Source organism: Nicotiana tomentosiformis, chromosome 2 (assembly GCF_000390325.3).
Source record: "Nicotiana tomentosiformis chromosome 2, ASM39032v3, whole genome shotgun sequence".
Classification (NCBI taxonomy): domain Eukaryota; kingdom Viridiplantae; phylum Streptophyta; class Magnoliopsida; order Solanales; family Solanaceae; genus Nicotiana; species Nicotiana tomentosiformis.
In genome coordinates, this window is record NC_090813.1 from 77,446,033 (window position 1) to 77,462,182 (window position 16,150).

A 16,150-nucleotide genomic window follows, 5' to 3' on the forward strand; every position below is an offset into this window, starting at 1 on the left:
TTTGGAAGGCTCCAGCCTCCATCTTTCAGTGGTGCAGAGGGAGAGGATGCACAGGGTTTCATGGACAGGTGTCAGAGGATACTCCGTATGGCAGGTATTCTGGAGACCAGTGGGGTCTCGTTCACTATTTTTTAGTTCTTTGGGGCTGCCTTCAGTTGGTGGGAGGCTTACGACAGGAGTAGGCCAGTCGGCGCAGCACCCCTTACCTGGCAGCAATTCTCCGTTCTCTTTCTGGAGAATTTTGTGCCTTAGTCCCGCAGAGAGGAGCTGTGCAGACAGTTTGAGCAGCTTCGTCCGGGTGATATGTCCGTGACGCACTATGAGATGAGATTTTTAGAGTTGGCTCATCATGATATCTGGTTGGTTCCTACAGACAGGGAGAGGATCAGAAGGTTTATATATGGCCTCATTTTTCAGTTGCGATTGCTTATGACTAGAGAGAGAGTGTCTGGTGCTACTTTTGATGAGGCTGTCGATATTGCCCATCAGATTGAGATGGTTCACAGCCAGGAGCGGGTCGAGAGGGAGGCCAAGAGGCCTCGTGGCCAAGGTGACTTCAGCGGTGTTCCTTTTGGGGGCAGTTCCACCACGGTAGGGGTCATCCTTCCAGACATGCTCATACGGCTTGCCTAGTTCACCGTGGTGCATCATCTGGCCATGATTCACACAACTATTGGCAGGGTCATTCTTCATTCAACGCACTACCAGCGTAGAGTTCTCACCCTGCCTCATCAGCTTAGGTGTCTACGGGTAGTTCTTCGGGGCATCAGGAGCAGTAGTTCCATCAGAGGAGGGGTTGTTACGAGTGCGGAGATTTTGGACACATTAAGAGAGATTTCCCTAGGTTGTTGAGTGGGGATCCATAGTAGAGTACTCAGCTGATGACACCAGCACTAGCAGCCCTACCACCCGTCCAGCCAGCTCGAGGTGGGGCTCAGTCAGCTAGGGGTCACCCGAGAGGGGGAGGCTGATCAGGGGGTGGCCAGGCCCGTTTCTACGCTCTTCCTGCTAGACCAGATGCCATTGCTTCAGATGCTGTGATTACATGTATTGTCTCAGTTTGCCACAGAGACGCCTCTATATTATTTGACCCTGGTTTCACTTATTCATATATGTCTTCGTATTTTGCTCATTGTCTGGTTATGCCCCGTGAGTCTCTAGTTGCACCTGTTCGTGTATCCACTCTAGTGGGTGATACTGTCATTATGGACCGTCTATATCGGTCATGTGTGGTGACTATTGGGAGTCTGGAGACTAGAGTAGATCTCTTATTGCTTAGTATGGTCAATTTAGATATTATCTTTGGTATAGTGAGTTATCAGATATTTGTTATATGACTTTGAGCCAAGTGGGGGAGTCTTCTATCTATGATTTGATTGCACGATTTCATACGGTATTAGTTTTTGGGCTGAGGCATAGTTGTTGATTGGTTATGACTTGTAGAGGTTGATATCAGGGATGACTTGAGTAGGAAAATTTCTTGAATCATGAAATGATTAAATTGTTATTTTGAAGGATGTAGTACGCACGGAGTGTGAATTTGATCGGTGGTGTTAAGGCAGGGTTACCCCCTTCGAACGTTGCTATGCTAATGAGGCACGTGTCTTTCAGCCCGTTTGGGCGGTGCAATTTAGAATCTGACATTTTATTTGATGGTGTTGGGATTTGCGGTAATCTATTATGATTATGGATTCTATATTTTAGTATAAGAAAGGTAAGAAGAATAATTTTAAAATTCACATAAGGTATTTTCAGAGTGAACGTTACAGTTGCGGTATTTATGGAGGTAGTTAAGAAGAGTACAATGGCTTACGGGCCTTATGTTGGTGTGGTATTATGTTAGGGTGTCTTGTAGTGAGCTTTGGGTAAGGATCATGGAGTTCTGACACGGAGAAGTATCAAATTGAGGTCAGTTCTTTCTTGAAGGCAAGTTCACGAATTCTGGGCAGAATGGTCAGTGTTATATATTTAGATGAATGTTATAGTTTCTCGGGAATGGTTGAGAGGGGCATTGTGTTTTGATTTACGGATGTTCATTGGTATTGCGATACTATCCTGGTTGATGGACTACTGATATTCAATTTTGCTATGTGGCACAGAAGAATTTTAGGAGCATTCCTCGTGGGATGACCGTGTATGAGAGATGTGTTAGACATTCTGGCGGTAAAGTTGGGATCAGATATGGGATTTGTGTGTTATATGGATTTGGAGACTGGGAGTTCTCAAGAGCAGGTTGTTTCCATGGTTAGACGATAGTATGTGTTATGATTCAGTCATTGTGGGCTTTCGGAGGGTTATTTATCCATGTGTGTATGCCTGGAGTTGATTTAGGGGTCCCTTAGTAGTCCCAATTATGATGTGTATTCTACACCGAGTCGGATTGGTTGGCTCCATACTGGTATTGTTGAGGGATGTGCCATTCGGTTGTTGTTGAGCTTATTCGTGTTTTGATATGTTCGGTGAGTTACTTTTCTATGCTATGAGGGGTTATGATTTGTTGGTTGTATGCACCCATGGTGCAGTTCTATTGGGGACCTTATAGCAGAAATTACACGAGATGGGTATTTGGGTGATGCATGAGTGGTTGTGCATTGGTTATGCTTTTTCGGGTTTGTGTGGCATTGTGTCATTTGAATCTCTAGGGTTATGGTAATGCACTTTGAGTACTTGATGTCGGATTGCGCTTGGTTATTGATTTTGAGCATGGTGGCTGAGGTATTTCATATGGATCACTATTTGGATGGGGTCGCGCATTGCGGCAGAGTTATGTTGAGATATGATCCTTGTGTTAGATTCGTGTGTTATGGTTCTATGGTGTGTGATGGGTTTTTAGCATTGCGTTGGTGTGGTACCTGTCGAGCTTACAGGACGATTCTCTTGTTTGAGTCATTTTTGAGATTGAGTACATTTGGAATGTTGTTTATTGGTGCACGGATTGCACGGGTTGTGGCTTTAGATAGTATTGGTGTGGAATGTCAGTAGAGTAGCTGGTATTTAATAAGATGAAGTGGTCGGATCTAGGATGGGTGCTATCAGATTTTATTGTGGCATATTTGGAAGGATAATATCGAAAGTCGGCTTAGAAATTTGCTATTCTTCTTGTCGAAGGAGAGGGAGCTCCACGACTGGTGGATCTGATAAATGGTTACGAGTCCCCGCGTGTTTCTTTCATCATCGGTAGTGTACAAAGGTTTTAGAATAGAGTCTTGTTTGATATGAGGTTTATTACCGGCATGGGGTTATTTTGAACAACTACTGTGATTAGAAATCATTACTTCAAGCATTTGAGCTATGTGGTATTTGAGTTTTGAGTATTTGAGTTATGGTTACGCCTTTTGGTATAGCTTGTTCAGACTTATACAGTGTGTAGGTTGCGAGATTCAGATCTTGTAAGAAGTTCCGAATGTTAGAAATTGGATTCTAAGGCTTGCGGGCTAGGTTGAATTTAGAAATTTCATTTATGTAGTGTTATCAGATCTATATGGGATAGGGTGATGTGGGATCACCCCCGGGTACGTGCGTGGTAAGATGGAATAGTGATTTGGTGGCTTGGAAACAACTCGTGGCACGTTCGAGGATGAACGTATGTTTAAGTGGGGGAGGATGTAACGACCCGGCCGGTCGTTTTGAGAGTATTAGTCCCAATCCCCTATTTACTGCATTCCCTATATCTGTTTCTGCTTATGTGACTTGCCGGGATGTCTTGTTTTGGTTTGGGAGTGATTTTGGACACTTAGTCCCTAAAATAGAAGCTTAAGTCTTAGGAATTTGACTGTAGTTGAAAGTGTATGAATACAACTCCGGAATGGAGTTCCGTCAGTTCCGTTAGCTCCGCTGGGTGATTTTAGACTTAGGAGTGTGTCCGGACTGTGAATTTGAGGTTTATAGCTAATTTAGGCTTGAAATGGCGAAAGTCAAATTTTTGGGAAGTTTGACCGGATGGTTGATTTTTTGATATCGGGGTCGGATTCCGATTCCGAAAGTTAGAGTAGGTCCGTAATGTTGAATATGACTTGTGTGAAAAATTTGAGGTCAATCGGACGTGGTTTGGTATGATTCGGCATCGTTTGTAGAATTTAGAAATTTCGAAGTTCATTAAGTTTGGGTTGGAGAGTGATTCGTGTTTTTGATGTTATTTGATGTGTTTTGAGGATTCGACTAAGTTCGTATAGTGTTTTGGGACTTGATGATATGTTTGGTTGAGGTCCCGGGGGCCTCGGGTGAGTTTCGGGTGGTTAACGGATCATTTTTGGACTTTGGTTGATGGCTGATATCTGATGGTGTATATTTTCTAGTCTCCTCTTCCGCGTTCGCGAGAGGAGCCTCGCATTCGCAAAGGGTTAAGGTGAGCTGGGAAGATTTTGTTCTTCGCATTCGCGAAGAAGAGGACGCGAACGCGAAGGTGTGGTCTGCGTGTGTATCGCGAATGAGTGAGTGGCATCGCGTTCGCGAAGAGAAGTGAGGCAGCTGGGGACCCCAGATCTTTGGTCTATGCGTTTGTGAGGTATGGGCTGCGTTCGCGATAAGTTGAGCTTGTAAAGCTTCGTGTTCGCGAAGAGTAAACTTAGAGGCAGTCTGAGTTGGCCTACGTAAATGCGAGAGGACGGTCGCGTTCGCGAAGAAGAAAATCTGGGCAGACAGTATTAATTGTAAAATGAGGATTTGAACCTATTTTACATATTTTGAGCTAGAGAACATAGATTTGGGCGATTCTTGAAGGGATTTTTGTGGAGTTGATTGGGGTAAGTGATTCCTACTTAGTTTTGGTTAAATCCCATGATTTCATCTTTAATTGTATCATCTAATTTGTGATTTGGGGTGAGAAATTGGGGAAAAGAGGAAGAACTCTTGAGTTAGAATTTTGAGGTTTTGAATGGGATTTTGCTATCGGATTTGAGTAATTTTGGTATGGTTAGGATCGTGAGTGAATGGGCTTTCGGGTTTTGTGACTTTTATCGAATTTCGAGATGTGGGCCTGGGGGTCGGTTTGAGTCTATTTCGGATTTTGGCTTATAATTTCGTATTTTTCTTGTGGAATTTATTCTTTTAGCCTATGTTGATCATATCATACTGCTTGTGGCTAGATTCAGGGCGTTTGGAGATTTGATTCGAGGGGAAAAGGCATTGCGGATAGGATTTTGCATAGTTTGAGGTAAGTAACAGTTTTAAATCTGGTCTTGAGGGTATGAAACTCCGGATTATTGTATTATGTGAGTATTTTAGAAGTGACGCACATGCTAGGTGACGGGCGTATGGGCGTGCACCATGGGAATTGAGACTTGGTCCATTAAGTGGAACTGGAAAGTTGACTTGTTGTTTGCTATGTGCCCTTTCTATGCTATAGAAATTTGACAGTGAATCATGTTAGAAATTATGCTTAGGCTATGTGTTGGTGCTGTAAAGACCCCCAGCGGTCGTGATACCTGTTGAACCTTCCTGCTTATTGTAACTTGTACTCAGTCACAGTTTACTTGTTTATTTTGTCTCAGTCTCTATAGTTCATTATTGATGCATCATATCATTAATGTTTGGGCTGATTTCATGATTATTGAGAGCCCGAGAGACTGGAGAGATTTATGACTGAGTGAGTCCGAGGGCTTTATTGTGAGATATTATATTATAGCACGTGAGTTATCCATGCAGCACATGAGTTGTCCGTGAGGATCCAGATATTATACTATAGCACGTGAGTTGTCCGTGCAGCATATGAGTTGTCCGTGCGAATCCAGATATTGATACTATAGTACGTGAGTTGTCTGCGCAGAACGTAATTTATCCGTGCGGATTATAGCGCTTGGGTTGTAGGAGGCCCTCCGGAGTCCGCACACCCCCAGTGAGCGCAGGTACCTATTGAGTGTGAGTACTGAGGGCTGAGAGCCGAGTGATTGAGCTGTTGTGACGAGTTGAGTGACTATTGCCCTGAGAGACTGTCCTTGCTTTTTCATTTGTTAATGCAGTTAGTTGCTATCTGTCATTCTCGTGAAATTTCTGAAAGACTCTATATCTAGATTTACCTGCACTGTAAGTATATAAAATTGATTTGATTTGAACTGCCGGATTTGAAAGCAGGTCTATTCTTTCCTGAAAATATTGAAATGAACTGTATTTGTATAGCTCGTCACTACCTTCTCATTTCCTTATTTATTTCTGTTACTTGCTGAGTTGGTTGAACTGATGCTACACACTGCACTTCATGTGCAGATTCAGGTATATGCGATTTTGGCAGTCGCTGAGTTCATGCGCGAGCTGATTATCGGAGACTTACGAGGTAGCTGCCGGCGTCCGTAGTCCTTGTTTCTCCTTTCTTACTATCTTTTCTCTCTTGTATTGGCATTTGTCACAGACTGTAGTAGACTCTGTTTCTAGATTGGTTGTTAGATGCTCATGACTCAGTGACACTGTGATGTCAGGCTATTTTTCCGCACTTATGTTTTATTTGGGTTTTACCCTCATTTTTATGAAACACTCTGGTTATTTTAAATGTCTTAATTTATTTCTGTTAAATTTTGAAAGTGTTTTGGAAAGGTCAGCTTGCCTAGTATCACGATAGGCGCCATCACGACGGGTTAGGTTTTGGGTCGTGACAATTTCTTTACATCTTATGTTCTAGTTAAATTAGTGATTCAAATAGGTAATCGAAAGAGCCTCTTTAATTATGAATCAAACTAGAAAATAGGGAAATATTCGTGAGAAATTACCCTTTTGACCAAAATCATCAATTTATTCATTGTAATTGTTTACCGTGCTTCAATTAGATTAATTACTGAAATTAATGTTTAATTGGAAGAGGGACATTAATTTCAAGTGTAATCTAATTATCTGTTAAATTCGTGAGAATCAATAGTATTATAGAGTGAACTAACTCAAGAATTGGATTCCGGGTCAATTATCTTACACCTGTCTAATCAATTACCCTTATTTCTCTCATTGATATTTTTTTCGTTGCTCATCTGCTGTCTTTTGTGATCAATTGTTAATTGCTTAATTTTTAGTAGTTAATCGAAGTTGATAATCATCAAATCAAGTGTTAATTTTCCTGGATTTTAATCAACTGAAGATTATTCAAACACTATTTAAATTCAATCCTTGTGGAGACGATAATTAAACTTTACTATCTTTGACTAGCGATCAATAATTTTGTATTGTGTTTTGCGCTCGTCACATGGCTTTAAGCAAACTAATGATTGAAAAATACACATCAATGCTATTAGCCTCACCCTATAACATTAAGAATTGGGTCTCCCTTCCCATATAAAAGTCTGTTATAGATACCTGATGTTTTAACTTCAATACCACACGGGGGGGGGGGGGGGGGAGGGAGATTTGTGTGTTGTCTAATTTTTCGCGTGCACAGATTATAGAAGGACCTAGTTCTTCTACATGTTCCTTAAACTATTGTTGCGGAATAAAAAATGCAGAAATTAAAGAACACAAGTATTTTACGTGGAAAACACCTGGCTCAAAAGGTGAATAAACCACGACCTACTTTCCAGTAGGATTTTCCCAAACTCTCCACTAAATCACTGAGCCAAAAACTGCATTTACAAAACACTTTTGTAAACCTAGGATTAACTCTAATCCCGTTGTGGCAACCAGCCTCTAACTGCTGCGACAACTTCAAGTTAACTCTAACTTGAATACTCTGAGTACCTATTACAATTGCCTCTAGATAAAGTTGAAAGGTACAATATGAAAACACCTACTACAATTGAACTAGAATAAAAGACAGACACTTGGAGCTAGTTCATCTATCTGTTTCATGTAGCTTCAGGTTTGCACACTTGAATCATACACGAATTGCTTGCAAAACGCCTTGCTATTTTGCTCTCAATTCACATTTAACTTCTGCTTTTGTGCATCACCTGTAGAATGAGAACATCCTTCGATTTATAGAGTTAGTAGAGTAGAAAATAACTAGAGTTCTAATGCTACTCTTCCTTGGTGGAAGAGTTCTAGTTAATCTCAACTCCTAACTCCTTCCTTATCTTGGATAGTGTTCTCGTTGAGTAAGGAGCCCTTCTCCTTATCAATTATGCAATCTTTTCAATTAGGAGATATCTATAATTATGCCAGATTTCGTTTATCTCCTGCATGTGCATCTCATGTGCTTTGAATCTGCCCATGTCTATACCTACCAGTGATGGACCTGGTTTATCCCCGAGTTCCTTTGTCAATCTTCAAAACTATCCTTTACTTGGGCCAACAAATTCCCCCCTTTTTGATGATGACAAATTATGTGCTTCCATAAGCTTAGGCCCTATTTCAACTTAGCTCAACATCAACACAATGTTAGAAACATTTTCCCTTTTTATCACTTATCATCAATGACCAGGTTCATTAGGTTATAAACATCACTGTTCAAAGTGTAAAGCACAACCTTTTCCCCCCTTTTGCATCATCGAAAAGTTGCATAAAAAATGTGAGATAACCAGATTTTAAAACTTACTCATGGCCGCTGGGGCTACTTCAAATGCAATCATGGATTAATCATCATAGATCAAGCTAAGAATTTTAACGATCAAAGAAATATAAACAAACAGTTAGAGCAAAAACAATGAATTTCATTGATGATTGATACGATTCTTCCACAAAGCATAAAAAGAAAAAAAAATACTGAAAACATGAGCAAACAAAAAAAATCCCAAACTGGGTCACTGAAAGGTCTACACTGGACTAGAAGTTTAAGGCTTGGAAGAACTGGGTGCTTGGTTTATGGTTTGGAGAAGTTTCAGCATGTCTTGAAGAATTCCATCATTCTTCTCCTTTTCCCTTGCTAGTTCAGTTCTGTGAGAATCTCTCTCAGACTCTACCTCAGCCAACTTTTTCTTCAGCCTCTCAATCTCAGCATCCTTAGCCCCACTTTCTTGCACCAAGTCTCACACCTTGCTATTCACTGGTACCTTCTTAGATGAACCAGGTTCTTTAGGAGTGACATGGACTTCATAATCACAAGCAGGCAACGTATTTGCCCCAAAATGATCCTTGCTTGTACCAACCTCCCTTTCTTCTTTGAAATATAACTTTTAGTCACTCTCTTTAGTAGGTCTGCGAGGGTTTCCTGTTCAGATGAAACATTATCATCTATATTTTTCCCAAGTTGAACCAGCCCTTCAGCGGCTTCGCCAGACCCACTTCCCCCTATTTTCTTTACACTTTCCTCTACTCCAGCAGATTTTGTATGCCAAACAACCATTGTACCCATATCTTTGGTTTAACTCACAGGAGTGGGTGAAGAATCAACCACTCTTTTACCTTTCTCCTCACAGCACTTTGAACACCCTTGCTCTCTTTTCCTTTTTCTTTTTCATTTTTACCACCAATTCTTCTAGACTCTGTAGTTTCAACACCTGCTTGAGACCCTACTAGTACAAACCTATTCTCCAAATTTCTACCTGTTCAATTTCATAAGAAACAATTTCTTCCCCCTCAGTAGCAGATTTGAATGATTCATCAGATTTCTCGGGTTCTTCTTCCTTACTCGCTTTCAATTTTTATTTTTTATTTTCTTGATTTGTTCTCTCCCCGCAACAACCTTGCGAGCAAGCATCATTACTCTTTTCTTAGAGGTTGGGGTGGTGGAAGGGATGATAGTGGGTGTGGAAGTCTAGTCAAACTGAATTTCAGTTTTAAAAAGACTTTGGAGTGTATCCCTAGAATCTAGGTACTTCAATTCGGTTGGGACTCTTTTGAACAGAACTGAATCACTTGGAACGGATAAGTCCAAAAGGAGTTTGGAATTAAGTAGGACTCTGCTCATGATCCAAATATTATTATTTCAAATTATGCAGAGTGTAGAAAAAATACCGTGTTATCTTGATGAACCAGGTTCTTCACTGAGAATACTCTTGTATAAGTCTAAATTTGCCAAAATAGAGAAAATATCATTAGAGATTAATGAATCATTTTAACACATGGCACAAGAGTATATTATTAAAAATATGAGACTGAGCAAAAATTAATCGAATTATGTACATAATTTTTAGATTTTCTAACCAAATTGTTTTTTTTTAATTTTTTTTTCGTTGTGAATTCTGAACTGATCCTTTTAGGTGATCTTAATCATCCCTAATTCTAACCTGTTCCTTTCAAAGTGATCTCTACTTATGGCTTTTGTGAAGATGTCAGTTATTTGCTTGTCTGTAGCACAAAATTCCACAATGATCAACACTTTTTCATAGTTATCTCTCAAAAAGTGATACCTAACATCTATGTGTTTAGTTCTCTTGTGGTGAACCGGGTTCTTGGTCATACTAATAGCACTAGTGTTATCACAAAAAATGTGGATACAACCAACATCAATTCCAAAGTCCATTAATTATTGTTTGATCCACAACAATTGAGCACAACATGAAGAAGCAACAACATACTTAGCTTCAGCAGTAGACAATGCCACTGAATTTTGCTTTTTGATAGCCCAAGACACAAGACATGAGCCAAGAATATGTGCCATACCTGAGGTGCTCTTTCTATCCACTAGAAAACCTGCATAATCAGCATCGGGATATCCCACAATATTGAAATTACTACCTTTTGGATACCAAAGACAAAGATTAGTAGTGCCTTTTAGATATCTCAAAATTCTCTTGACAACAGTCAAGTAAGACTCCTTCGGGTTTGCCTGAAATCTTGCACAAAGGCCTACACTGAAAACAATATCAGGTCTACTAGCAGCGAGATACAACAATGAGCCAATCATTCCCCTATACAACTTCTAACCAACAGATGAACCAGGTTCATCTATATCCAACTATGTAGCTGTTGCAATAGGAGTGTCAATTTCTTTGGAATCTTCCATTTTAAACCTTTTAAGCAACTCTTTTACATACTTCTGCTGATGGATCATAGTTCCATTTGAATTTTGTTTAATTTGTAAGCCTAATAAAAAATTAATCTCACCCATCATGCTCATTTCAAATTCACTCCCCATTAGTTTAGGAAACTCTTTACTTAACTTATCAGTAGTTGCTCCAAAGATTATATCATCAACATATATCTGAACTACCAAGAGATCTTTACCTTTTTCTTTCAAGAATAAAGTATTGTCAATTTTACCTCTCTTGTAGTCATGCTCAAGCAAAAACTTTGATAATTTTTCATACCATGCTCTTGGCGCCTGCTTGAGCCCATAAAGTGCTTTGTCAAGTTTGTACACATGATCAGGACTCTCCTTGCTTTCAAACCCCGGAGGGTGCTTGACAAACACTTCTTCCTTTAGATAGCCATTGAAGAAGGCACTCTTGACATCTATCTGGTGAAGGGTGAATTCCATGTAAGCAGCAAAGGCTATAAGGAGTCTTATTGCTTCCAACCTTGCAACTGGAGCAAAAGTTTCATCGTAGTCTATGCCCTCCTCCTGGCTATATCCTTGAACCACCAATCTTGCCTTGTTCCTTGTAACTGTTCCATCTTCATCAAGTTTATTTCTGAAGATACATTTTGTGCCAATTACTGATCTGTCCAAGGGTCTTGGTACCAGATGCCAAACTTGACTCCTTTCAAATTGGTTGAGTTCATCTTGCATTGAATTTACCCAGTATGCATCCTGCAAAGCCTCAACAACATTTTTAGGTTCAATAAGAGATAAGAAAGCATCAAATGCACAAAGATTCTTTAATGAAGATCTTGTTTTGATTTCAGAGGTTGGATCAGTAATTATGTTCTCAATGGGATGAGAACTTTGATACTTGTAAGGTTTCACAACCAACTGGTTTCCCTTTGATGTTCCTTCAGTGTTTTGTTGATGTGGAACAAGTTCATGGACAGGTTCCATTGAGGTTTGTGGATCATTTCCTCTTTGTTCTGTTCCCCCTGTCATGTTGCTCTGGGTGGAAGAACCTGTTCCATCACCTGTTCCTTCTTCCAGTGCAGCTTCAGTCTGGGCTGTGGTTTCATTTAAGTTTCTTACCAGCCCAATTGCTTCATCATCATGTTTCTGTCTCTCAGAAAGAATGTTAGTTTCATCAAAAATCACATGAACACTTTCTTCAACACACATAGTTCTTTTGTTATAGACTTTATAAGATTTGCTATATGAAGAATATCCCAAGAATACTCCCTCATCACTTCTAGGATCAAACTTACCTAGGGAGTCTTTACCATTATTGTGCACAAAGCACTTGCATCTAAATGCCCTAAGATGGGATATATTTGGTTTTCTCCCTTTAAGTAACTCATATGGAGTCTTCTATATAACAGGTCTAGTCATGCACCTATTTATGATGTAGCATGCAGTATTTAAAGCTTCTGCGCAGAAACTATGGGGTAGTTTACTAGAAAGAAATATAGTCCTAGCCATATCTTCAAGTGTCCTATTCTTTCTTTCAACTACTCCATTTTGTTGTGGATTCCTAGGAGCAGAAAAATTATGATCTATGCCACGCTCATCACACAATTCAACAAATTTAGCATTTTCAAATTCAGTGCCATGATCAGACCTAATAGATGCAAGTTGATTACCTAGTTATTTGAGTTTTTCTAACAAAAGAAGTGAACATGTCAAATGTTTCATCTTTAGATGTTAAAAAAAATGTCCAAGTAAACCTAGAGTAATCATCAACAAGTACTATCACGTATCTTTTACCACCTCTGCTTAGTGTTCTCATTGGACACAGTGATCTATATGGACCAGTTCCATCGTTCTGGTGGTACTTACCACTTTCTTGCATTTAAAGGAGGATCTTACCTGCTTCCCCTTGCACAAGCCTCACAAACTTTGTCTTCCTTGAACTTGATGTTAGGCAGTCCTATCACCAAGTCCTTGGAGACTAATTTGTTGAGTTGACTCAGACTTGCATGTCCAAGTCTCTTGTGCCAAAGGAGGGGATCATTATCCAACACACTTAAGCAAGTGAGTTCATTTTCTGACAGTGTGGATAGATCTACAATATATATATATATATATATATATATATATATATATATATATATATATATATATATATATATTATTCACTCTTTTTCCCTGCAAAACAATCTTGTCAGTGGTAAGATTAATCACAAAGCATTTAGTAGAGGTGAATGCTACCAAGTTACCTCTATCACACAGTTGTGATACACTAATTAGACTGTATTTTAGGCCGTCTATCAAATAGACATTCACAATCGAGTGAGAGTCAGTCTTACCTAGCTTACCAACCCCAATTATCTCACCTTTCTTCCCATTTCCAAAGGAGACATTACCTCCTTTGCGGTCCTCAAGTGAAAGGAACTGGTTCTTGCTTCCTGTCATGTGCTTTGAGCAGCCACTATCCATGTACCATATTTGGCTGCTCCCTTTCACTTGGACCTGCAAAAGGAAATCAGGGGTTAGTCTTAGGAATCCAAACTAGTTTGGGTCCCTTTCTATAGGCAAAAGGATGAATCAAATTCTTTTTAGCCCAACTTGGTAGCCTATTCTTCCCTTGAGCAAACTTTTTATTCTTTTGACTGGCCTTTTCTTTTGTAGTGCATTCACTTTTATAGTGACGAGTCTTACCACAATGTGTGCAAATTTTGTTCTTAGGAAGTGTGAGATACTTGCTTTTGGGATCCCATTTAGGTGGTAGATTCCCAAAGCCAATTCCTCTTCTATTGCGACTGTGATGTTCCTGTGGCCATGATAGTGCATCGGAGGACCTGTTCTATTTACAAGTTCTTTCTAGTTCATGCTTGACCTTACCTAGATCCTTTGTCAAAATTCTTACCTGCACATCCTTCTTATACAACTCATCTTTTAGTTTACCTACATTTTCTTCAAGAGTGAGTTGTGTGCAATCAGCTGTCTTCTTACTTGTTCCTAATTTCAGTTTTAGGTTTTCAGATCTAAGTTCTAGGACATTTGATTCAAATGCATGAACCTGGTTCTTTAGTGCAGTATTTTCACTTACAGTCTCACTGATTCTAAGTTCTAGGTTCTTACACTTTGCTTTTAAAATCACACATTGCTTAGACAGCTATTTCTTTTCATTATTTATATCCTCAGATTCATCAATGAAATCTAGAAGTAACTCAGATAGCCTTTCTTTAGACAAAAACTTAATCTTGTCTTTTAGATGGATTATACTTACTTCAGATTCCTCACCGGATTCTCCAATTTCCATAAGTGCTTGTTCATCTCCATCTTCATCATCTGAGTCCTCATCTGAGCTTTCTCCCCAAGCAGCAACCATAGCTTTTGTTGATCCTTTGTTCTTATTGGGATGAACCTATTCTTTTTTATGTTTCTTCGTTCAACTCTTTCCTTCTTCCATTCAATTTCCCATTGAGGGAAATTTTTGATGTGGTGATTAGTTTTCCCACACTTGTAGCAGACCTCATTGGTCTGTTTTTCAGTAACCCTTGGTTTGCTGTAGCCTCCACTTCTCGAAGAACCCTTTCCTCTCATCAGGTACTTCTTGAAGTCCTTTGTGATCATAGCCATTTCATCTTCCTCTAGATCAGAACCTTCAGTGATTCTGAGTACCAGGCTCCTTTCCTTCTTGGGTACATCCATCTTCATGGTTTTCCTTCTAAGTTCATAAGCAGTAAGATTTCCAATTAGCTCATCCAACCTAAGAGTGGCAATGTTCTTTGATTCCTGAATAGCAGTGATATTGCTCTCCCATGAGACTGGCAGAACCCTTGTCAGAATCTTCTCAACTTTGTCTTCTTCAAGAATAACCTTTCCAAGACACTTTAGTTCATTTGTTAGTGTGGTGAACCTTGTATACATATTTTGGATGGTTTCCCCTTCCTTCATAGTGAAATTCTCATATTGAGAATATAGTAAAGTTCTTCTGGACCTCTTCACCTGAGGTGTTCCTTCATGAGCCTCTTGCAGAGTGTCCCAAATTTCCTTAGCAGTAGTACAACTTTGAATTATGTTGTACTCATCTGGACCGAGTCCACAAACAAGTCATTTCTTGGCTCTAGGATTCTTCTCCCATTTCCTCAAGTCGTCAGCAGTGCAGTCAGTTCTTGTTTTTGGCACCTCTTCACCTTCGACATTTATCTTTATGGTAGCCAGTGGACCATCTATGACAATGTCCCATAGTTCATAGTCTTCTCCTATGATGTGATCTCTCATCCTGTTCTTCCACCAAGAGTAATACTGGCCGTTGAAAAGTGGTGGCCTAGCAGTGGATTGCCCTTCCCAGTTTCCAGGTGGTGCACTCATCTTGATCTTCTCCTAAGGTGTTAGCCTCTTCAAGGATAACCTGCTCTGATACCAATTGATGTTTTAACTTCAATACCACACAAGAAAGGGGGGAGGTGATTTGTGTGGTGTCTAATTTTTTGCGTGCACAGATTATAAAAGGACTTGGTTCTTCTATGTATTCCTTATACTACTATTACGTGGAAAACATCTTACTTAAAAGGTGAAAAAACAACGACCTAATTCCCAGTAGGATTTTCCCAAACTCTCCACTAAATCACTGAGCCAAAAACTGCATTTACAAAATTATTTTGTAAACCTAGGATTAACTCTAATGCTGTTGTGGCAACCAGCCTCTAACTGCTGTGACAACTTCAAGTTAACTCTAACTTGAATACTCTGAGTATCTATTATAATTGCCACTAGATAAAGCTGAAAGGTACAATATGAAAACACCTACTACAATTGAATTAGAATAAAAGACAGACACTTGGAGCTGGTTCTTCAATCTGGTTCATGTAGCTTCAGGTTCGCACACTTGAATCATACACGAACTGCTTGCAAAATGCCTTGCTATTTTGCTCTCAATTTACGTTTAACTTCTGCTTTTGTGCGTCAGCTATAAAATGAGAATATCCTGCGATTTATAGAGTTAGTAGAGTAGAAAATAACTAGAGTTCTAATGCTACTCTTCCTTGGTGGAAGAGTTCTAGTTAATCTCAACTCCTAACTCCTTCCTTATCTTGGATAATGTTCTCGTTGAGTAAGGAGTCCTTGTCCTTATCAACAAAATTAAAAACTGTGATATAATTGTATATAAAAAAGGAAAAAGAAAAGGAAAAATATTCTGATTAATTTTCATTAAAACGAGCATCAAGTAAATGGAGGAACATAAAACATTGGTGGATCACTAAAATATAGAAGCAAAGAGGCCAAGGAAAAAGCAGAAATCAAATGGAAAGTAACCAGCATAGTAAAAATAATTAGTATCATATTCATAGGGAAATAACACTTCTCCAATCAAGTTGCATAAATTAG